The 25329-nt window shown below is 39.8% G+C and overlaps 1 long non-coding RNA gene across 2 annotated transcripts; it reads right to left on the bottom strand.

Annotated features, from left to right (window-relative positions):
* Positions 1 to 7904: 7904 nt before the first annotated feature.
* LOC117199363 (uncharacterized) lies at positions 7905 to 24673 on the bottom strand. 2 transcript variants are annotated; one of them, XR_004480581.2, is made up of 4 exons: positions 23926 to 24673; positions 16800 to 17049; positions 16139 to 16238; positions 7905 to 14534 (listed from the first exon to the last, which is right to left on the bottom strand). It is a non-coding gene; the product is annotated as an uncharacterized LOC117199363 (long non-coding RNA). The 2 variants fall into 2 exon arrangements; XR_004480580.2 differs by having other exon boundaries at positions 16139 to 17049.
* Between the last annotated feature and the right edge of the window lie 656 nt (positions 24674 to 25329).

Here is a 25329-nt window from a genome sequence, read left to right as displayed (position 1 = left end):
TTTAGTTGAGGTGTCATGTCGAGAAGACTTCTGTTTACATAATTTCAAAGAAATAGGAAGCATTGCAATTTTTTCTCTTACCCAATGATTACTGCTGGGTAATCATTTTAAATGTCATCAAAATCTATGAACTTAACACTTTACTCCATGTAGTAAGAAAAATGTCTGGAAATTTACAAGATTGAGGAGCCTCAGCAATCACTAGTCATGGAGACATACATTTTAGCACTTGATGAAGCGGTACACTAAATAGAACATGTTGGTCAGCAGGCATTACTAATTTCCCCGGCAGAATACTAAAACATCTGTGATGGAGCATAGGTCAGTGAAACTGGCAATTTTTAAAGAAAAATTATACTCATTGTAGAGCCCAGAGCCCCATATGGCAGGATTAATTGGCTGCTTTTATACAGAAATTTTGAGGAAGTTGAATTTAAGTACCGTAAGGTAATATTCTCTTTTAAGGAAACTACCAACTAGAGCTACTTATTTTAAAGTTTTTAAAAAATTGGCAAGCACTGGATGAGGCAATTGAGTATTTAAAATACATAACATTTCAACAGAGATGAGAACACAGTGAAATTATAAAGGAAAAGAAGCCTAAGGACTTGGTCAGGTCATATTACCAAATATTAATTTTTAACTAGAAAAATTAATTATCTTGACAATGTCATTTTCCTCCCATTTCTGGGGCACTATTATAGTTTTAGTATTGGAATAAACTGATACAAATAATGTCTTATTTTCTTTTTAACATATATGTTTTGATATGTTAAAAACATAAGTTATTGGTAGAAATTTTGGAATTAGAATTTTTAAAATTTTAATGAGAATTAAAAAAAATTATTGGTATATACCTTCTAAATTTAAATTTTCATTTGATCCAGAAATGAAATTTATTAGCACTCCAATGATGTATTTATTTCAAACAAAAAAATATGCAAATACTAGAGTTTCTTCTCAAAACTATAATGAAAGTTGTCATTAGTATCTCTTGAGAAAATCTATATTTTCAACATTCTTACACAGAGCACAATGATTTTTCATGCTTTTTTTTTAAATTTAATTATTTTTTTATACAGTAGGTTCTGATTACTTACCTATTTTATACATATTAGTGTATATATGTCAACCCAATCTCCCAATTCATCCCACCACCACCCACCCACCCCCACTTTCCCCGCTTGGTGTCCATACGTTTGTTTTCTACATCTGTGTCTCTATTTCTGCTTTGCAAACTGGTTCATCTGTACCATTTTTCTAGGTTCGACATATATGCATTAATATACGATATTTGTTTTTCTTTCTGACTTACTTCACTCTGTATGACAGTCTCTAGGTCCATCCACGTCCCTACAAATAACCCAATTTCATTCCTTTTTATGGCTGAGTAATATTCCATTGTATATATGTACCACATCTTTTTCATCCATTTGTCTGTCGATGGACATTTAGGTTGCTTCCAAGACACGACTATTGTAAATACTGCTGCAATGAACATTGGGGTGCATGTATCTTTTTGAATTATGGTTTTCTCTGGGTATATGCCCAGTAGTGGGATTGCTGGGTCATATGGTAATTCTATTTATAGTTTTTAAGGAACCTCTGTACTGTTCTCCATAGTGGCTGTATCAATTTACATTACCACCAACAGTGCAAGAGGGTTCCCTTTTCTCCACACCCTCTCCAGCATTTGTTGTTTGTAGATTTTCTGATGATGCCCATTCTAACTGGTGTGAGGTGATACCTCATTGTAGTTTTGATTTGCATTTCTCTAATGATTAGTGATGTTGAGCAGCTTTTCATGTGCCTCTTGGCCATCTGTATGTCTTCTTTGGAGAGATGTCTATTTAGGTCTTCTGCCCATTTTTGGATTGGGTTGTTTGTTTTTTTAATATTGAGCTGCATGAGCTGTTTATATATTTTGGAGATTAATCCTTTGTCCATTGATTCGTTTACAAATATTTTCTCCTATTCTGAGGGTTTTCTTTTCATCTGGTTTATAGTTTCCTTTGATGTGCAAAAGCTTTTAAGTTTCATTAGGTCCCATTTGTTTATTTTTGGTTTTATTTCCATTACTCTAGGAGGTGGGTAAAAAAGCAATCTTGCTGTGATTTATTGCAAAGTGTGTTCTTCCTATGTTTTATTCCAAGAGTTTTATAGTGCCCGGTCTTACATTTAGGTCTTTAATCTGTTTTGAGTTTATTTTTGTGTATGGTGTTAGAGAGTATTTTAATTTCATTCTTTTACATGTAATTGTCCAGTCTTCCCAACATCACTTATTGAAGAGACTATCTTCTCTCCATTATATATCCTTGCCTCCTTTGTCATAGATTAGCTAAGAACAGGTGCGTGGGTTTATCTCTGGGCTTTCTATCCTGTTCCATTGATCTATATTCCTGTTTATGTGCCAGTATCATATTGTCTTAATTACTGTAGCTTTGTAGTATAGTCTGAAGTCAGGGAGTCTGATTCCTCCAGCTCCGTTTTTTTCTCTCAAGATTGCTTTGGCTATTCAGGGTCTTCTGTGTCTCCATACAAATTTTAAGATTTTTTGTTCTAGTTCTGTAAAAAACACCATTGGTAATTTGATAGGGATTGCATTGAATCTGTAGATTGCTTTGAGTAGTAGAGTCATTTTCACAATATTGATACTTCCAATCCAAGAACATGGTATATCTCTCCATCTGTTTGTGTCATCTTTGATTTCTTTCATCAGTGTCTTATAGTTTTCTGAGTACAGGTCTTTTACCTACTTAGGTAGGTTTATTCCTAGGTATTTTATTCTTTTTGCAATGGTGAATGGGATTGTTTCCTTAATTTCTCCTTCTGATCTTTTGTTGTTAGTTTATAGGAATGCAAGAGATTTCTGTGCATTAGTTTTGTATCCTGCAAGTTTACCAAATTCATTGATTAGCTCTAGTAGTTGACTGGTGGCATCTTAAGATTCTCTATGTATAGTATCATGTCATCTGCAAACAGTGATAGTTTTATGTCTTCTTTTCCAATTTGGATTCCTTTTTTTTCTTTGTCTTCTCTGAATGCCGTGGCTAGGACTTCCAAATCTATGTTGAATAATAGTGGCGAGAGTGGACATCCTTGTCTTGTTCCTGATCTTAGAGGAACTGCTTTCAAGTTTTCACCATTGAGAATGATGTTTCCTGTGGGTTTGTCATATATGGCCTTTATTATGTTGAAATAAGTTCCCTCTACGCCCACTTTTTGGAGAGTTTTTATCATAAATAGATGTTGAATTTTGTCAAAAGCTTTTTCTGCATCTATTGAGTTGATCATATGATTTTTATTCTTCAATTTGTTAAAATGGTGTATCACATTGATTGATTTGCATATATTGAAGAATCCTTGCATCCCTGGGATAAATCCCACTTGATCATGGTGTATGAGCCTCTTAATGTGTTGTTGGACTCTGTTTGCTAGTATTTTGTTGAGGATTTTTGCATCTATATTCATCAGTGATATTGCTCTAATTTCCTTTTTTTGTAGTATCTTTGTCTAGTTTTGGTATCAGGGTGATGGTGGCCTTGTAGAATGAGTTTGGGAGTGTTCCTTCCTCTGCAATTTTTTTGAAGAGTTTGAGAAGGATGGGTGTTAGCTCTTCTCTAAAGGTTAGATAGAATTCACCTGTGAAGCCATCTGGTCCTGGACTTTTGTTTTTTGGAAAAATTTTAATCACAGTTCCAACATCATTACTTGTGATTGGTCTGTTCATATTTTCTATTTCTTCCTGGTTCAGTCTTGGAAGGTTATACCTTTCTAAGAATTTGTCCATTTCTTCCAGGTTGTCCATTTTATTGGCATAGAGTTGCTTGTAGTAGTCTCTTAGGATGCTTTGTATTTCTGCCATGTCTGTTGTAACTTCTCCTTTTTCATTTCTAATTTTATTGATTTGAGTCCTCTCCCTCTTTTTCTTGATGAGTCTGGCTAAAGGTTTATCAAATTTACTTAGCTTCTCAAAGAACCAGCTTTTAGCTTTATTGATCTTTGCTATTGTTTTCTTTGTTTCTATTTCATTTATTTCTGCTCTGATCTTTGTGATTTCTTTCCTTCTACTAACTTTGGATTTTGTTTGTTCTCCTTTCTCTAGTTCCTTTAGGTGTAAGGTTAGATTGTTTATTTGAGATTTTTCTTGTTTCTTGAGGTAGGATTGTATTGCTATAAAATTCCCTCTTCAAACTGCTTTAGCTGTATACCATAGGTTTTGGATTGTCATGCTTTTGTTGTCCTGTGTCTCTAGGTATTTTTTTATTTCCTCTTTGATTTCTTCAGTGATCTTTTGATTATTTAGTAATGTATTGTTTAGCCTCCATGTGTTTATGTTTTTTAGGTTTATTTCCCCTGTCATTTATTTCTAATATCATAGTGTTGTGGTCGGAAAAGATGCTTGATATGATTTCAATTTTCTTAAATTTACCAAGGCTTGATTTGTGATCCAAGATGTGATCTATCCTGGAGAATGTTCCATGTGCACTTGAGAAAAAAGTGTAACCTGCTGTTTTTGAATGGAATGTCCTATAAATATCAGTTAAGTCCATCTTATTTAATGTGTCATTTAAAGCTTGTGTTTCCTTATTAATTTTCCATCTGGATAATCTGTCCATTGGTGTAGGTGAGGTGTTAAAGTCCCCCACTATTATTGTGTTACTGTCTATTTCCTCTTTTATAGCTGTTAGCATTTGCCTTTTGTATTGAGGTGCTTCTATGTTGGTTGCATACATATTTATAATTGTTATATCTTCTTCTTGGGTTGATCCCTTGATCATTATGTGGTGTCTTTCCTTGTCTCTTGTAACATTCTTTATTTTAAAGTCTATTTTATCTGATATGAGTATTGCTACTGCAGCTTTCTTTTGATTTCCATTTGCATGGAATATCTTTTTCCATCCCCTCACTTTCAGTCTATATGTGTCCCTTGATCTGAAGTGGGTCTCTTGTAGACAGCATATATATGGGTCTTGTTTTTGTATCCATTCAGCAAACCTGTGTCTTTTGGTTGGAGTGTTTAATCCATTCACATTTAAGGTAATTATCAATATGTATGTTCCTGTTACAATTTCCTTAATTGTTTTGGTTTTGTCTTTGTATGTCTTTTTCTTCTCTTGTGTTTCCCACTTAGAGAAGTTCCTTTAGCATTTGTTGTAGAGCTGGTTTGGTGATGCTGAATTCTCTTAGCTTTTGCTTGTCTGTAAAGCTTTTGATTTCTCCATCAAATCTGAATGAGATCCTTGCTGAGTAGAGTAATCTTGGTTGTAGGTTCTTCCCTTTCATCACTTTAAATATATCATGCCACTCCCTCCTGGCTTGTAGAGTTTCTGCTGAGAATCAGCTGTTAACCTTATGGGAGTTCCCCTGTATATTATTTGTCATTTTTCCCTTGTTGCTTTTAATAACTTTTCTTTGCCTTTAATTTTTGTCAATTTGATTACTATGTGTCTTGGTATGTTTCTTCTCTGGGTTTATCCTGCGTGGGACTCTCTGCACTTCCCGGACTTGGGTGGCTATTTCCTTTCCCATGTTAGGGAAGTTTTCAACTATAATCTCTTCAAGTATTTTCTCAGACCCTTTCTCTCTCTCTCTTCTCCTTCTGAGACCCCTATAATGTGAATGTTGGTGTGTTTAATGTTGTCACAGAGGTCTCTTAGGCTGTCTTCATTTATTCTCATTCTTTTTTCTTTATTCTCTTCTGTGGCAGTGAATTCCACCATTCTGTCTTCCAGGTCACTTATCCATTCTTCCTCAGTTATTCTGTTATTGATTCCTTCTAGTGTATTTTTCATTTCAGTTATTGTATTATTCATCTCTGTTTGTTTGTTCTTTAATTCTTCTAGATCTCTGTTAAACATGTCTTGCATCTTCTCGATCTTTGCCTCCATTCTTTTTCCGAGGTCCTGGGTCATCTTCACTACCATTATTCTGAATTCTTTTTCTGGAAGGTTGCCTATCTCCACTTCATTTAATTGTTTTTATGGAGTTTTATCTTGTTCCTTAATCTGGTACATAGTCCTCTGCCTTTTCATTTTGTCTATCTTTCTGTAAATGTGGTTTTCATTCTACAGGCTACAGGATTGTAGTTCTTCTTGCTTCTGATGTCTGCCCTCTGGTGGATGAGGCTATCTAAGAGGCTTATGCAAGCTTCCTGATGGGAGGGACTAGTGATGTGTAGAGCTGGGTGTTGCTCTGGTGGGCACAGCTCAGTAAAACTTTAATCTATGGACTTCCCTGGTGGCACAGAGGTTAAGAATCTGCCTGCCAATGCAGAGGACATGGGTTTGATCCCTGCTCTGATCCCACATGCCACGGAGCAACTAAGCCTGTGCTCCACAACTACTGAGCCTGTGCTCTAGAGCCCACAAGCCACAACTACTGAGTCTGCTCGCTTAGAGCCCGTGCTCCGCAACAAGAGAAGCCACCACAATGTGAAGTCCGCACACCGCAACAAAGAGTAGCCCCTGCTCGCCACAACTAAAGAAAGCCTGCGCACAGCAACAAAGACCCAACACAGGCAAAAATAAATAATAAGTAAATTAATTAATTAAAAAAAACCCTTTAATCTGCTTGTCTCCTGATGGGTGGGGCTGAGTTCACTCCCTGTTGGTTGTTTGGCCTGAGGTGACCCAGCACTCAACCCTAGAAGCTCTTTGGTGGAGCTAATGGTGGACTCCAGGAGGGCTCAGGCCAAGGAGTATTTCCCAGAACTTCTGCTGCCAGTGTCCTTGTCCCTGTGGTGAGCCACAGCTGCCCCACCCCACCCCACTTCTGCAGGAAACCTTCCAACACTAGCAGGTAGGTCTGGTTCAGTCTCTTATGGCGTCACTGCTCCTTCCCCCTGGGTTGGTGCACACACTACTTTGTGTGTGCCCTCCAAGAGTGGAGTCTCTGTTTCTCCCAGTCCTATCAAATCCTGCAACCAAACCCTGCTAGCCTTCACAGTCTGATTCTCTGGAAATTCCTCCTCCTGTTGCCGGACCCCCAGGTTGGGAAGCCTTATGTGGGGCTCAGAACCTTCAGTCCAGTGGGTGGACTTCTGTGGTATAGTTGTTCTCCAATTTGTGAGTCACCCACCCAGCAGTTATGGGATTTAATTTTATTGTGATTGCACCCCTCCTACAATCTCATTACAGCTTCTCCTTTGTCTTTGGATGTGGGGTGTCTTTTTTGGTGAGTTTCAGTGTCTTCCTTTTGATGATTGTTTAGCAGTTAGTTGTGATTCCAGTGCTCTCGCAAGAGGGAGTGAGCGCACGTCCTTCTACTCTGCCATCTTGAACCACTCTGATTTTTCATGCTTATGAATGTTTAGTGGACAAAGAAGTATTTAGTACAGTTAGTAAAAAATATAGTCATAGTAACAGCAAATGAAGACTAGCTCTTTTGAAACATTTCTGCCATATCTTAAAACACAGAATAAACATTTATTGAGAAAATAAAAAGTTTTGATATTTTTTGGTTTAGATCAAGAAGGCTCATTACAACTAGTTGCTCATAAAGCATACGTCCTCCCTAATTTCTTACTGTCCTGCCTACCGATTTTGTTATCAAAAGTATATTTACAAGTAATACATATGTAGTCAATATATTAATTTATATACATATAATAAATTAATAATAGCAAGCATACAAATATTCTTACTATTATTAATAAGTCTAATATAAATCTAATATATATATAACTCAGGCATAAATCAGAAAGTGTGCTTGCTAATATTAATATTAATTTTTTTTTGGTGGTACGCACGCCTCTCACCGTTGTGGCCTCTCCCGTTGCGGAGCACAGGCTCCGGACGCACAAGCTCAGTGGCCATGGCTCACGGGCCCAGCCACTCCACGGCATGTGGGATGCTCCCGGACCGGGACACGAACCCGTGTCCCCTGCATCAGCAGGCGGACTCTCAACCACTGCACCACCAGGGAAGCCCTTCAGTCTTAATTTCATCCAAGTTTGGGAGGCATTTCATGAGATGCTAGGAATGCTCGTTCCCACGTCAGGTGAGGAGTTCATTGATAGGTAACTCAATGTGCTATTACTGGACTTGGCCCTGTTAACAGCAGCCAAAAGCCTCTGGACCGACTGTCTTACTAGTGTGTTATGGTTCAGGAGATGTTTCCTGTTTGTTACCTCTTCCCATATCTCGAGTTTTACTATCATGATCATTGATCTCATAGAACTATATATTTGCTCAATCATTTCAAGTCACCTAATCATGATTAATTTTATCAGAAGCTCAGTCACACATTTGGTAGTGCAAGAAACAATAATCTTGTAAAATAGGCAGAATACAAGCAATATAGCAAGTAACATTAATAAGGACATAAATAAGAATTTAAGCTAAGAATTCCATTAGGTGAGGCCCAGTATCTCCCCAGGTCATCTGACCCAGTCTGTTCTGCATCAGTCACTAACTTTAAGGGAAATGATATATTGGCATTGTATATAAAATTCACCAAAGACATGCATGTTTGAGGCAACTAGTGGGTCATCGTAACCCCTCACAGGATTGAGAAAGGAAGGTTACCTTTTAAAGAGTGACATGGCTGGTGCCAGAAGAAGAAAAATTGATCTTTATGCTTGAGCAGGTATCTCTGCCATTGGGAAGGTCTGGTTTATCATAATGCAGATGCACAGTGCATACCAGAAGGGAGGGAGGAGGTCCAAATGGGCAGAGAAAAGAATTTCATGTTTAAATTTTTCTTGTCTTTCCTTAAAGTATGATTTTTATTTCATCAGATATATTTAGTGGAGAGCAGGAAATTTAAAATCTATTCCTAAAAAATCTATCATTTTGACAGGATTATATTCATTATGTGATTGAAGCTCAGAAAACAGAACTGACGACCTGCACTGAGAGAGAATGATCCAGGGTGGCTTTTATGCTAAGGCTTGAAGAGTGAAAAGGCAGCCTGAAAATATTGGTAGGCTGCAGTAAGAAGAAATTGAGAGGGGTCAATGCTGATGGTTTCTATTTTTTATGTGAAAGAGGAGGCAAGGTCATCTCTTGAATATGAATTTTTCAGGGTAAGAGGGAAGGCTTAGAGAGAATGAAAAATTTTGGCAGCATTTCCATAGGGAATGAGTAAGACAAGCAAGAACAAGTAGATGAGCCAGGTCAAAAAAAGACCTGAGCTTGCAATCCTGCCATCAACACAGTGATGAGATTTTTCTCTGCTGACTCAGATACAGAGAAAACAGATAATGAACTGATCCAGGATTGAAGATGGATGAGACAGGTGTGGGAGAAGGACAAGAGAATATGGAAGGACTCTGGTGTGAGAGATGTAAAAGCAATGGACCCTGCAATCCTGGACAGGAATTCAGAAGAAATGGGAGACAATGAGAAGTGAGCAGTGTGGAGAGGACCCAGAATGGGAGTAAGGGTGGTGAAGTTAGACAAGTAGAAGACAATTTGATTCGTGGTTTGAAGTCAAAGATTTCAAACACAGGACAATTCTGGATAAAGGTACAATCCAAGGAATGACGGACCGTGGGGTTCTGCTTCTACTGTTGGTTGTTAGAAATGTATTGCCACTGTTTTATTTGGGGGTATTACTATGTGACTGATAATGTAAATTGGATAAGTCCACTTAGAACACTGATGCATGGTTAGAGTGACCATATTTTTTAAACTAAAAACCATATCTTTTAAACTAAAAACAAATGGTTTAACAATGTCCCCTACTTTTTGGTAATTTGTTAATAATATATTTACATGAAAAGACAACACAGTATACAACATACACAGTATTTGGGTACCATGTTAGAAAACCCAGGAATCACAGTTTATGTAGACACTACAGACGTAACTTTTATTTTTTTAAAAAAACTTATTGGGCTTCCCTTGTGGTGCAGTGGTTGAGAGTCCGCCTGCCGATGCAGGGGACACGGGTTCATGTCCCGGTCCGGGAAGATCCCACATGCCGCAGAGCGGCTGGGCCCGTGAGCCATGGCCGCTGAGCTTGCGCGTCCGGAGCCTGTGCTCCGCAACGGGAGAGGCCACAACAGTGAGAGGCCCGTGTACCGAAAAAAAAAAAAAAAATTATTGAATTATTTACTTACTTATTTTTGGCTGTGTTGGGTCTTAGTTGCTGTGCGTGGGCTTTACTCTAGCTGTGGCGAGTGGGGGCTAATCTTTGCTGCGGTGCGTGTGCTTCTCATTGTGGTGGCTTCTCTTGCTGTGGAACACGGGCTCTAGGTGCACGGACTTCAGTAGTTGTGGCACATGGGCTCAGTAGTTGTGGCTCGCGGGCTCTGGAGCGCAGGCTCAGTAGTTGTGGCTCACGGGCTTAGTTGCTCCGTGGCATGTGAGATCTTCCCGGACCAGGGCTCAAACCCATGTCCCCTCCATTGGCAGGTGGATTCTTCACCACTGTGCCACAAGGGAAGCCCTACAGATGTAACTTTTAAAATGACAAATGACGATGCAAGAAAATTAAATACTTCCAAACATGTTTAAAATGCAAAAATTTTGAGTTAAACTGTAAAAACTTCTTGAGAGAAGAGACCCTTTATTAACTCAGTGTATTCCAATACTTCTTTTGAAACCTTGTTCCCCTCAAGCTCTACCACTGTGTAGAACTGTGCAGGTCAATAGTAAGAGATAAATAATACTTCTTGTTTATGGGTGTATTCTTTCTTGTTCTATGTCCAAAGAACAAGACTACTTCCCTGCTCAAATTCCAAATTCCTTAGGAAAACAGAAGCTGCAACAAAACCACACCAGTAATTTCCACTCACATGTCAGTTTAAAAACAACTTGGGAAAGGTCAGCCTATTCGACTTCCTTCTATTGTTGAGTTTACCCAGTTCCTGATTATATTACAGTGTGGTGGTGATTTTTAAAGGTGATTCCTTTATCTGTTTCAGTTTTCTGAGCAACATAAATTAGCCAGGAACATTCTTTTCATCCCGAATACTACACGTCTTGGGAAGAGATTCGCTGTGATAAAAGCCATTATCTCCAGTGGCCTTTGCAAGAACATCTATGACACTTGAGTGGAAACCCATTCAAGAGCTGAGGTGCAAGGGGGTCCAGGAAAGGTCACCAGTGACACAAAGAGGCCACTAGTGTGCACTGTATCTCAATTCAAAGGCCAAGGACGCTCCTGGGCAGTTTAAGCACTAACATTTACACTTATTGCAAATATGGTTTTAGCCTTCAAACTGCGGTTTCAGTTTGTTTAGACTTCTATCGCTTTGAAGTTATTAGCTTTGCCCAATTATCTGAAAATACACATTTATACCATGTAGTGGTTGAGTGAGAATGACATGTAGAAAATTGTTTCTAAGGAAGTCTTTTAGCCTATCTTTTGAAAAATTCAGAATACTGTATTATTTTTATATTTGTAATTTTATCGATTTTTGTTTTACTTTTCAACTACCAATTCTAGTCTAACATTTTCTACGCAATCTCTATGTTTTTAGTTCCTTTTAAAATGCTGCACAGACATCTCAGAGTTAAAGTGAAATTCAAAGTATTCAACATGAAAAAGGAATATCAAGGGCACCGTTTGCAAAACAGACAATCAAACAAAAAAACAGGGTGGGAGCAGTCTGGGAGGAGCTGGTGCCAGGCTAGGAACGTTTAGAGCATCATTTCTTTCTCTGATGATGAGTGTGTTAACAAGCCTGCTTTTAGACTTGCAATAACACTGCTTACCAGGAGAATGTTCTGAAGGCAATTAAGTTATATGCATCATCAGTGTTTAGAAATTTGGCTACCAAACAAGTAAGCTCAAATTGGGGATAGGAGTGGGGACCAGTGGGTAAGAGCACATGTTCTGCTCTGTTGAATTCTAATGGCATGACCTTGGGTAACCTACTAACCTCTCCGGGCCTCAGGTTCCTCACCTGTAAAATGAGAATAATGGAATTACCTCTTAGGGTTGTTGTGAGGATTAAATGAGGTAATAAAATATGTAAAAGTACAATATTACAACCAGTGCCTGGTACAGAGCAAGTGCTCAGATATCATGGGGAATTCTCTACCCAGTTTTAAAGTCAGGTTTGGTTTCTAGGCAAGCCCTTAAAATGGCGGAAGTTTTAAAAAAATGTCCTTTTCTAGAGGTGAAAAAAATAAGAAGACCAAAGAGTCTTGAATACTATGAAAGGATGGTGAAAAAGCAGAGTGATAATTAAGCATTTTGTTTATAACAATAAGGAAACAGGTTTAATTTATAGCAGGAGTGGCTAGGCTTCCAGTTTGTAGACTTCCTGCCACATTGCACTGTAAGATACTGCTGAGCTGGAAATTACAAAGCAAAGCTACTTGATTTTAGTCATCATGGTATTAATAAACTTTGAAGCTTCCCTGCATCCTTTTGATTGGATGTAGAGTACAGTGATTTAACATAAACATACTACTACCTACAGGAAAAGAGCTGGATTCTAACACTGTTAGGACCATTTAACGGGGAGAATCATTTCATCAAGGGAGTTTTGTTAGCAATTCAGTAACTAAACTCCCTTGGTTGGGTTCCAAGACCAATGATAAGGATAGGGAGGTTGGCTTTAGAGCACAGTGTTCATGGTGATGTTTAAGGCCTAGGAATATTCCATTTGAATTACAGTGGAAAGCAACAGTATTTGACATCTAATAATCCATTTAATTTGTTAGCAATCTCAGTTTAAATCATTGTATAGATGATCTCTGTGGCATGCTATTTTTATTACAGAATTTTGGTTTTTGTGGAGTTTGTAAAGTTTTAAGACATTAATTTTTTTTAATATTTACTATTTCATTTTTTTACACAAAATATTACAAAATTTAAAACTATTTTCTAAACCAAATTTAGTCCAGAACATATGTTTAAAAGCACTGGTAAAAAATGATATTTTAAAAAGCAAACATGGGGCTTCCCTGGTGGCACAGTGGTTGAGAGTCCACCTGCCGATTCAGGAGACACAGGTTCGTGCCCCAGTCCGGGAGGATCCCACATGCCACGGAGCGGCTGCGCCCGTGAGCCATGGCCGCTGAGCCTGTACGTCCGGAGCCTGTGCTCCGCAACAGGAGAGGCCACAACAGTGAGAGGCCCGCGTACCGAAAAAAGAAAGCAAACATGAAGAAAATCTAGAGAAAAGCTGGAATACCACATTGTCATAATGATTAAGTTTTAGCTCAAAGTGATTTTAAAGACCAGTTTATTTGCTCACCCCTCCTCCTGTTATAGACAGACTGTCTTGCTGCTCAGTCATGATGTGAATGGTCTCCTTGAATTGTATGATGCAGACCTGTATGGCCAGAGTGGTACCCTGGTAACAGATAAGAAAATAGAAGTGAAAGTACCTGCCCAGGTTCTTGAGAAGCTTGGTTTCTTATTGGCTTCTAGGGCTCTTTCCAAACTCTATAGTATTGAAATAAAATTTGACCTGCTAATTCACATAATATATCAGGACACATTGTTCAGTTAAAATCAGTAGAGATAACAAACCTGATCTAAATCTTTACAAACTCATGCTTCACAGGGGACTGAATTTTTGGAAACAATTGAAAAATGTACCCACAAGAAGAAGATTGAACAGAGTAGAGAAAATAGTGTATAACTGTTTGGATAGCAGCAGTGTCAAACCTATTTAAAAAAATTAGCAGTCCCCTCTGGGTAGAAGGTGGGCAGGGAATCACATGGCAGAAGCCCAGGCCTGGACCCCTTTGGCAGCACAAAGCTCCACTCAACCGCCAGGTGCCGTGGTGTATCGTGATGCTCTACATGGTTTTCCATCTCACCATTTTAATTTTATGGGGTCATGGTTCAGGTGGTCTCACAGAAGCAGGGATTCTTCGGAGATCCTATAAAATATAGAAAAGAGAAGTCACTGAGGGAGAGCTGCAGGAATTGGGGGGAATTGGGAGAGTGTGTAGCCCAAGCAAGAACAAGACCAAGGCGATCACTTTTGCATTGGGGGAAATGTATCTAACTCAGATGTTATGTCACTCACATCCTCTGGATATCAAAAGAGATAGAAGCACATGTGAATAGACACTTTCAGCTTAATTTTTTTCTATCCTGGTAAATGATTCAAACCACAGTCATTGTGATTCAACCTTCTTATATTTGCCCTTGAAGGACAGGAAGTGTCACTTACTTCTGTGGTATTCCTCACAACATAGAGCGTATGACAGGGGTAAGACAGAGTTTTATTAAATTTGTCCTGGATTACTAAGGGAAGGGAAGGGAAAGGAGAAGAAGATCCCTAGTTTTCTAGGTTGTTATTCATTCTTGCCAATATGCCATGTATGTGCCTTCTGATTTGTCAAAGCTTGTTAACTGGGTGTGAGCCTATATTTTCATTCAGTCCACAAAGACTCACTCTAAATCACAACGTATGCCAGTAGAAAAAAAAACAAAACCAAAAAAACCCAAAACAAAACAAGCCCCCAGGCTGGCTGGCATTGAAAGTGCTGGCAGACAGAAGCAGTAATCTGTTGGTAATTTTATAAGGTTTCTGTGCTGATTGCCATTTGGGCGGTGTCCACAGTCACTGATGAGGCATTCACATACTCACAGCTGCCCTGGGCACAAGACAACATCTGCACAAAAACAGACAAGGATTATTCTGACAATTAAAAGAGCTGTTTACTGCTAATGCTATTGTCACGATCTACTACAAGAATTTCAATTAAATGAAAATCAAATGCGGCCCTCAGAGGCCATATGGCGCAGTGAGGGAAGGACCCCACTTCCACAGTCAAGAAGCCCCCATTCCTGCCCTGGCACTGCCAACGCCTCGCTATGAAAGACAATGCTCAGCTGACACGTGCCCAGGCCTAAGCCAGGGTCTTTAGACTCAGAAAGAAAGGACCTGCTGCTTCAGGAATGCAAAGAAACTGAGAAAAATAAAGCCCATCTTAGATGGAGAAGAACAGACACACCAGATAGGACAGAAAGGAAGAACCAGGCTCAAAGAGAAAAATGGTGCCAAGTAAGGTAATAATAATTCTTATTATTTAGTGCCTACAGTATGCCAAGTACTTAAAAAAGATTCTTCATATATTTATGGGAATGTGAAATGAGTTGACCACAATCCTTTCAAACTTCTTTCATGTACATCACTCAGCAGTTGTATTGCAATGCCAAGGGGCGAAGCACTTTTCAAATATTATTTCTAACTTATAAAACAAGCTTTAACCAGAAAGTATAAGTTGTGTTTGTTGAAGAAACTGACACTCAGAGGTTGAGTTACCTGGGGCCACACAGCTCGTGTGGCTCTTCCCTGTTATGAGAGATTTGGCCAAAGCTTTCAGATGACTCAAGCTGCCCAGGGTAAAGGGGGCCCAGGAAGTGGGGAGATTCCTAGTCTGAGATGTTCTCACTTGGTGGAAGACTGCCTCCTAGTCTTAAAAAAGCTCACAGTGAGAAGAGTGCTAAAAAAAGAAAGAAGAGAGGAGAAAAAGCAGGAATCTGAGAGAAGAAAGGTAACAAAGAAGGGGAAAGGTAGAAAGAAAAATATAAGAAAGTAAGAAATAAAGGGAAAAGCTAAGTCGTATCATCATAGTAAATGGGATCTAGATAAGGACTCTATTTTCTGCAAAGTCATAAAATGTCGATTCCCTATGTTTTGACACCGGGTACAGGGGCCTGTTTTCACCAGATGTGACAATTGCTTCAAAGAGAGCCTCCGACTGGGAGCAAGTGACTTTGACAAGTCAAGGAGAATCAAAATGGACACTCCACACTGCAGAAAACACATTTTTTTTTAAAGGCATAGATCTACTCTATACAGTTATTTTAACAAGTTCAGGCTAGCTTTGATCATACATTATTATAACCTTGACACTAGATGTATTATAAAATTTCATGTAAAACAAGTGTTTAATGGCAGGGGGGCCATGAAACAATTCTAGGATATTAAATTATTTTCAGAGAAGCAGGATGAGCACATGAGTGTATGATTATCTTCTATGTTTGCCATTAATAGTGTCAGATTCATCCGCCTACTCACAAAGACCTGCAAATGGGATAAGTGAATATGGAATAATACGCCACAATTATAATAATAACTAATATTTAGTAAACCCATTCTTTCTTAGCATAGCCTTCCCCAATCAATTTACTTAAAATTGTACCCCTAATATTCTCTCCTCTATCCCCATTATTTTTTTCAATAGCATTCTTGGACACTCTAAAATTTCACCTTATTTGTTATTTCCTGTCTCCCCTCAGAGAACGTAAAATTCCTGGGGCCAGGGTTGCTGTTTTGTTCACTGCTGTATCTCCAGTGCTGGGTTCAGGGCCTGCACAAGATAGAGCCTGATTAGTATTAGTTGAATGGATGCATGAACAAACCGGTGTTATATTTCAAGAAGTATACTTTTGCTTTAAATTCATTATCTTGCTTGATTGTCGTATAATTCTAAGGTAGGAAATGAGTCTTCAGAGAGTTTGAGTTAGTTCCTCAAAGTCTCACAGGTAGGAATTATCAGGTCAGAGCTTGAGGAAGGCCTTCTGATTCTAAAATCCTTAAACAAATACACTATGGAATGATAGCTCGTGGGTGTGTGTGTGTGTGTGTGTGTGTGTGTGTGTGTGTGTGTGTGTTTGATCCCTGCAGTTAGATTGTTTAACAAGACTTTCTCATTTAAAAACTCAGTTGTATTCAACCAAAAGATGATGACAAGACAAAATGGAACAGTTAAACGATATAAATAAATGTTAAGCTTTCTCCAGTTTCTGCCAAAAAGAGAATTGCTTGTGGGAGTGAAAAAAAAAAAAAGACCATAAATTTCAACATCAGTGAAATTCTCCTTTCTTCACATTTTTTCATAGTATGTTATACACATAAAAATCCAACTCACCATCTTCCCTTAAATTAAGCTAAATATGTAGGCATCATCTTTTCTCAGAGTGCTACATAGCGTCTTACATTATGAATCTTCGTTCATCACGCCCTTCAGAGTAAGAGAACATTTGATTTTCATTTCCCATCCAGACCAACTATTTTCAGCTCTCTGCTCTTAACTCCTTTCAAAGTCGGGACACACTATAAATATGTCCACTTTGGATTCTGAGATGGTGTCAAGCATTCCTGGGCCACACACTGGAGACCTAAGGGTAGAGAAATGGAAACAATAAAGTGTAAAATACAGCATGTTCGAATTATGATGGCGTTGTCCATAGAGTAGCTATTTAAGTTTTTCTTTTCTTTTTCTAGTCTCTCAAGCTGAATTTAAACTTTCCATGTATGAATTCTGCCCTGAAATCAGAGGAAACATTATGGCACCATTCAGAGCCAGGAGAACTGGATTCAAATCCCAATTCTGCCACTGGTTGGCTCTGTGGCCTTGAACAAGTCAGAACTCATTTCCTCAGCTGGGAAGTGAAGAATTGTGCCCGGCTGCTTCTGTGAAGATTGTAATTAGATAGAGCGTGTGAAGGACTTTGCAAACATTAAAGTGCTTCATAAATGTTCACAGTTTACTCAAGAAATTTTTATTACACATTGGATGGAATAAGAAAGGATAATTGAAGGGATACAGTTCTTTGTTTATTGCTTTATTCTATAATGCAGATAGGATACAATTCATATTTATGGCCATTTCAGTAAAAAGGAAAACTGATTTGTCGAAATTAACCTACATTAAACAAAATAAACCTATTATAATATTTTCTCTATGGTAAAGTCAGATTTAATTAGCAAGAAGTAATTTTTTTTCTGCAGATATATTTCTTATTTATTTTTGTATTATATTTTTATTGAATGGTTCAAAAACTAGAAGTTCAAAAATATATGCAACAAGGAGTATCCTTCCTATCTTTGTCCCCAAATTGCCCAGTGCCTACACCCCTCTAATAGGTAACCTCTATATGAGTGCCTCATATATCATTTTGGACTGTCTTTATGACTATGTAAGCTTTAGGTCTTTTTTTTTTTTTTGCAATAACATGAACTTCTTTTGGTTTAGGGTGGGAGGAGAGGCGATAGGAACTAACCCTTCTAAGCAATGCCATAATCTGCTCAGGGTTTCGGTGGCAGAATCAGGTTAGATTTAATCTATTTGATTACAAAGCTGGTATGTGGCCCAGTGTATCAGACTGGAGAAGGCTGGAGTTAGAGGTCACAGAAATACAAAGTGAAGGTAGAAAAAACTTTAAAGGGGAGCAGGAAGAAGGTAGGAATCTATTTTGTCTCTATCCAGGGAAAGGGTCCCAGTCCAGGGGTGCCAGGAAGTGACTGATGAGTGTGTGCTCACCTGCAAAGAGGCTCCCATCCTCAGCCTGAGCTGAGGCACTGTGTGCCCTGGGCTCCCCTAATACGCGTCGCCATGGCTCACAATGAAGGCCCAAGGTCAGCAGGGGGGTGTGAGCTCACTGGACCACGTTTATTCACCTGAAGGCAGGGAGAGCAAGTGCCGCTTCCAGGAGAATTTTTCTTCCAGGTGAAACCGCACAGTCTATCTGACCCCTTTACTGTGCATGGCCTGAGACTGGAGAAAGGTCAGTAAGTGACCCTCAAATGAGAGGCTTCCTCTGCTACGGTTGCATTTTTGAGGAGCCTGCTAAGGGGTGAACACCCAGAGGAGTGCAGAACACTGGGTGCTCAGACATCTATTTCCATCACCTTGCAATGCGCATTGGAAACACTTGGCCTAATGAGTAACCTCTGAGGTCAGCCTTCAGCTAATTAGCTTGGTCTCTGAGATTCTGAGATGACATATTTTGTCAGAAAGTTCTTGGAACTTGGGAAAATTTGTTTATAAATGGTTGGCCTGATTTTCTTTTTCGAACATTGTATTTTATAACATTTATAACATTATATAACATTTATAACATTTCGAACATTGTATTTTACAAACACACACATACAAATCACACACACACACACAAACTATCTATTACAAACCAGCAACAGAATTGGAGGGGGGATTTGCGTCTGAGATGTGTGATTCTTCCCATCGGCCCTCAGCCACTCCAAAATAACTCAAGAAATCTAGTTTGAATTTCAAAGACGTTTCTAAAGTTGTGTTTTTGCTGCATTTTGTTATCCTAAAAATTCTTTTAACTTTTCTTGATTTTTTTCCTGTGTAATTGTTTTCACGTGCTTCTATTGTCTTAAATCTGCAAAGTAACACTCAGAAAGCTCCATTAGTTGATCTGTCCCAGAAGAGCTGCTCAACTCGAAATGTCTTGGAGTCACGGAGTCATGGCTTTGTGTTTTCTCTTCTTTTCTTTCTTCGTTAATTTTATGCTGAGCTTCACCGCATGTCCTCACCAAAAAATTGGATAAAGAGAAAGATGCCACGGACGTTCAACTTGTTTGTATCTATCAAAGCTATTTTAGGATTTAAACAATTAGTTCTATGAGGTATACATATGCAGAAGAAGAAAGAAAAATGCTAGAGTGTGCTACATAGTTAGAATTCAAAAGTTTATGATGTCTCAGCAAAACATAGAGCTTGAACAGAATCTCAAATATGATTCTTCCTTGCCTCTGAATTGTTGATCAAATATTCAATTCATGTGCAAAGTGATGTCAACACATCGATAGTCATTGCAGCACTATGTTTCCAGCAAAAGATTAGAAAAACTTAAACACCTCTAGGTGACTGTTTAACAAACTATGGTACACCATTTTCGACCCACCTGTGACCACTCTAGATCCCGGTGGGGCCGGAGAGACCCTGTCAGACCTGTTTCGTGGTCTGAGCCCCTCCCCGCCCACCTTCCATCCCTTGCCCCTTCTCAGCCCCATCCAGACCCACGGCCCTCTTGCTGTTCTCTAGCACCTCAGGGATGCTGTTACCTCAGGGCCTTGGACTCACTGTTCTCCACCTGGAATCCTTTCCCCGGAGGTCTGCCTGCTCACAGGTCTCTTCTCCACTGAGCCCTTTACTGAGCTCTCTTTACAAAAACAACAATGTCCTCCCCTGCAACTCCTGTACTCCCTGCTCCATCCTGCTTTATTTTGTTCCTCAACACATACATCTCTAACTTTTGTTATGTTTACTGTCTGACTCTTTCCATTAGAATATGAGATTCATGAAGGCGAGAACTTGCTTACATTGTTTCTGGGTTTTCCAGCTCCCAAATCGGGGCCTGGAGAAGCGTAAGCATCCAGTAAGCACCAGTAGCAGAAGCACCACAAAGTACCCCAAGTCCAGATGCTCCCAAACAACAAAATCGATTACAATTTAAACTTTCCATCAGGTATTTGTTATTGCATAGACACTCTCATAAGCCCCAGTTCTTCATATACTCTGTGTTTACGGAATCACTTGACATAAACACTTGGATTAAACATATGGCCTGTGCGCGCACCGGGTGAGAGCCCTTACAGCACAGCCACTTGACCGCTCAGCCCCACTTCCCCATTCCATAAGTAGTATTGTTTGTCTTGTATCTACAGTCTCAATTCACAGAGTGTTTTCATTTCTCCACGGACACCAAATGTTCAAGTTGGCTCTAAAAACACTTTTGTTTATTTTCCTCCCAAATTAGTTAAACGACTGAGACGTTATAGGTTTTTCTTTTCTTTCTCTCTCTTAGTTATCTAATTTTTTTCAAGAACATCACCCTCAAGGCTATTACACATAAAATATTTTTATAAAGTCCATTGATTTGACTCATAAAATCGCACTGGCATTTCACTCAGATGGTTGAAAACACTGTTGAAGGATTGTTGTGGCAGAATTCTTATTCTGTGGATTGAATTCATCTGTCATTCTGATTCTAAGCACTCAAGAAAGTCATGTAATATTTTACATATTTTATGTTAGATATATTATGTGCCATACATACATATATTAGATATATTAGATTCTTCTATATGTCATATGATAGTTTAAAAAGTGTTTTATTATAGAAAGTTCCAGATATATATAAAGTAGACAAAATATCAATAGTATAAGTAATGCCAGGGCTTCCCTGGTGGCGCAGTGGTTAAGAATCTGCCTGCCAATGCAGGGGACACAGGTTCGAGCCCTGGTCCGGGAAGATCCCACATGCCATGGAGCAACTAAGCCCGTGCACCACAACTACTGAGCCTGCACTCAAGAGGCCACAAGCCACAACTACTGAGCCCACATGCCACAACTACTGAAGCCCGTGCGCCTAGAGCCCATGCTCCGCGACAAGAGAAACCACAGCAATAAGAAGCCCGCGCACCGCAACGAAGAGTAGCCCCTGCTCGCCGCAACTAGAGAAAGCCACGCACAGCAGCAAAGAGCCAAAAAACGCAGCCCAAAATAATCAATAAATAAATTTATATATATATGTAAAAAATAAGTAATGCCATGTATGCATCACCTAACTTTCATAATTATCAACTCCTGGCTTATCCTATTTCATCTATACCCTCACATACTTTCTCTCCTCCAGATTATTTTGAAGAAAATGCCAGACATCACATTATTTCATCTGTAAATACTTAAGTCTAGATATTTAAAAGACGAGGCCTCTTATAAGGTAATTAGAAACCTTTAAACGAATTCAATTCCTGAAGGCAAAGGGAAATTATTGATGGTCAGATTTTAACATTGGGAAAATCACAGCTTTACTGGATTTCTTTTTGTTTGCTATCTATATTAAATTTTTTTTTTTTTATTTTGGACAAACCATGTAATGTCTGACTGGAAATGTCTAGAAAGGGGTAATAATCATAACTCCCTTCTATGAAAATAAAAACATAGAAGCATCAGAGAAATAGGATTTTTATTCTTTCTTTAGTTAATCTTCTGATTTTATCCTAGGATGAAAAATGTCTTACATTTCAAGTATCTATTCCTACTTCAGTTATGCCCAGGCCTGAGAAAAGACACGGTAAGAGAATCAACCACAACAGGTCTTCCTTGGCTCACTTGTGTTTCCCTAGCTGTTATATATGCCATGTGCCTGGCAGATAGCGGAGGCTTAATAAATATTTGTTGAATGAATAAATTACTTTAACAGTGTAAGTTAAGGACTGCTTATCATAGTTGCAACTTTTTAATAAAAGGTCCAAACCACTTGAGGGTGGCAGTATCACTAGGTCTAACTGGGTGTCTACTCCAGCAGACGCCAGCCCCAGCTTCCTCTCCTCTTTCCTCCTTTCTCTTTGTTCTCTCCTCTCTTTTCTTTCAGCAATTTCATATCTCATCATTTACATTGTCTCCGTCTTTTGAAATCTTTAATAGGTTGCCTGACTTGGTATTTTGCATTCATTTTCTTATTTAAAAAAACAGTTGAAAATAATAAGAAATTGCCATAGTTGCTATCATTCATGTTTATTCCCATCAAAAGTGGAGACAGAGCTTCCCTAGTGGCACAGTGGTTGAGAGTCTGCCTGCCGATGCAGAGGACACGGGTTTGTGTCCCGGTCCGGGAAGATCCCACCTGCCGCGGAGCGGCTGGGCCTGTGAGCCATGGCCGCTGAGCCTGCGCGTCCGGAGCCTGTGCTCCGCAACGGGACAGACCACAACAGTGAGAGGCCCGCGCAAAAAAAAAAAAAAAAAAAAAAAAAAAAAAAAGTGGAGGCAACAGTTTGGTATAATTTTCTCTCAGAATAGCCAGCTGGAAATCCATGAACTTGAGCTTGAGCTAGCTAGTTACCTTCCCTTCCTAACTGCTTATCGTGTGGACTTGGGGCTTGCTTAGACAGCTCCCACAATTGTGTACGGCAATTCTCTTTCTGTAGACATACATATCCTACTGGTTCTGCTTCTCTGGATGAACGCTGACTGATACAGGCAGTTTCCACAACATAGGTCTTAACTGGAATATTCTGTATCCCTTCTCCTTCTAAAGTTCTGTTCACTCAGTGCTTTCTTGCTTTCTTCATTGCAATTTCTGGAGCAAATCAACCCATAGCTGTCTGATGACCCTTCATATTCTAGCTGTACATTAGATACCATAGTCCTGTTAAGTCTGAAAATCATGGGAATTTAGCCCATGTCTTTTAGTTATCCCAATATTGGCATCTTCATAACTAATATTTTCTAGCAAATGAGATTTCTGGTCATTCTTTAAATAACTCCCTTGCAGGCGGTGGTCTCACTTGTAGGGTCTCCTCCTCTTTAATCTGCAGTCCTTAATGCTGCCAGTTGGGTTTTTCTAACATGTGCACTTGACCATGTCACCCCCTGGCTTGAAAAAGCACCAAACACCTTTCACAGAATCAAACATGCAGGCCAGAATGGCATTCCAGAACCTTGTTTTTGAGACTCAGGTACCAGCATAATAATGAGGCACAGCACTAAACATAGGTCAAATTGAGTATTTATATTAAATAATAAAAATGTTTGTTTTTCTGCACTTTCTCTCTCCCTGTAGAAGGTAAGGAATCTATACATTTTCCTTTAGTCAGTGTTCAACTCTTCTGCTTTTGTCTAAGGTGAGGTCTGCTGTTGAAGAGTTTACTTTCATTAGGAAGTCAGGAAGGCATATATACCTGGACAGAGGAAAAGATGGATTGATGGTGGGGTTCAGATTTACCAACAAATGAGACCAGGTAGCAAGAGGAAGTTCTACCAAATTGCTCCTCCCAGCTCCCAGGTCTCCAGGCTTAAAACCCTGTGAATCACTGCTCTCTCCCAAACCGCAATATTGCGGATACTGCAAGGTTTGGGAGGAAGCTGACCAGAATGTCTGCTCCAAAGGAGATTTCCACTTTTTGCATTGCAGGCCTTTGCTGTTATCCAAAGTTGGCTAGAAGTTTTGGAGTCATGGTTACCCCTCTGCACAGCTGTTCTTTATTTTTTTTATTACCACCATAGATTCAATCACAAGAGAAAAAGGAAGTTTATTATTTCGAATAGTTTCTTTAAATCTGAAAAACCAGGAAATAAGCCTGCAGTCATAAAAACATGTAAATTCAATCATAGCACCTCAGTCAGGCAAAACATCAGGCTCGCGAGCCAAGCAATCTTAGCCCCAGTCCCTGCTCAGCCACCCTCTCCGAACACCCCATAGGATCCATGATTTAAAGCCAAACCGAGCTGAGTCACTTACTTAGCTCTGCGTGCCAGAGTGAAGAGGAATTAGTGGTGGGTGGGCTGCGGAGGGTTTCAGCTGACAGCAAAAACCCTTTCTCACATATGAATGCCAGCAAGATGGCTGCAGATCTTAGTTTTCAGACAAACGTTCTACCTGAAATAAAAAAGCGGGAAAATATTTTGGCTTCTAAAATTGACTGTTTTGTTTTGTTTGGGCCGCCCCAGGCCACATGCGGGATCTTAGTCCCCCCACCAGGGATGAACCCGCGTCCCCTGCAGTGGGAGTGCAGAGTCCTAACCACTGGACTGCCAGGGAAGTCCCAAAATTGATTGATTTTAATAATAAAGCGCTATGCTTAGATTTTTCTACAATAATATGAGATTCTCAGGGTAACTGACTTCAATTTCCTTGATGTCAATGCTCCTGACTCTGATTTCCCGGGTCACAGCATCAGGAACGAGACCACGTGGAGAAGAACGTCCTGTGGTTGCCGGCCTCCATCAGTCCCCGCTGGACCCCAACCCTGCAGCGCCCTGCTCCACCTCCTGTGCTCTGACCTGGTTCCAGCATGGCGTGCATCCTCTGGAAGCATCCCGAATGCTGCTGCCGCTGTGCCCGTGCCCATCCCAGTCCCCGCTCTGCTGCTTTGTGGCTGTCACTGACGTGGTCACGCTGCTGCCCCTAACCAGTTACGCAACCCTTTACCTGTCCTTGGGATTTGTTACTGCCACCCTGACGGCCATTCCTAGGGGACTCCTTTTTTTTTTTTTTTAAACCCCATATTTGTTTATTTATTTATTTTTTTGGCTGTGTTGGGTCTTCGTTTCTCTGCGAGGGCTTTCTCTAGTTGTGGCGAGCGGGGGCCACTCTTAATCGCAGTGCGCGGGCCTCTCACTGTCGCGGCCTCTCTTGTTGCGGAGCACGGGCTCCAGACACGCAGGCTCAGTAGTTGTGGCTCACGGGCCTAGTTGCTCCGTGGCACGTGGGATCTTCCCAGACCAGGGCTCGAACCCGTGTCCCCTGCATTGGCAGGCAGATTCTCAACCACTGCGCCACCAGGGAAGTCCGGGGACTCCTTTTTTTTGATAAACTCATAGATTTAAACAGAGTTAATGTGCTTCCATTTATTTCAGTTCCTATTTTTATTGATATTCAAACGAGAGCCCCTGCAAGTTAGCTCCTGACTCCCTTTGACACAGTCAGAGAGGTGGTCACTAGTGTCATTCTTTTCACATATGACCAGATGTTAAAGATTCATCTTGAGCAGCCCTGGAGCCAGGTATTTCTCTAAGGAGCCCTCCTCCTTCAGGCTTCCTAATCTCTGTGTTAGGGATGCATGTTCCTAAGAGGTTGTTCATTGTTTCTAGGCCTCTTCGGGAAACAAAGCTCGGAGGTTAGAGATGGCCAGGTGATAGATGA

This window comes from Orcinus orca, chromosome 12, assembly GCF_937001465.1.
Source record: "Orcinus orca chromosome 12, mOrcOrc1.1, whole genome shotgun sequence".
Lineage (NCBI taxonomy): Eukaryota > Metazoa > Chordata > Mammalia > Artiodactyla > Delphinidae > Orcinus > Orcinus orca.
Note: the sequence above shows the minus strand (reverse complement) of the source record. Positions and strands in the feature narration are given on the sequence as shown.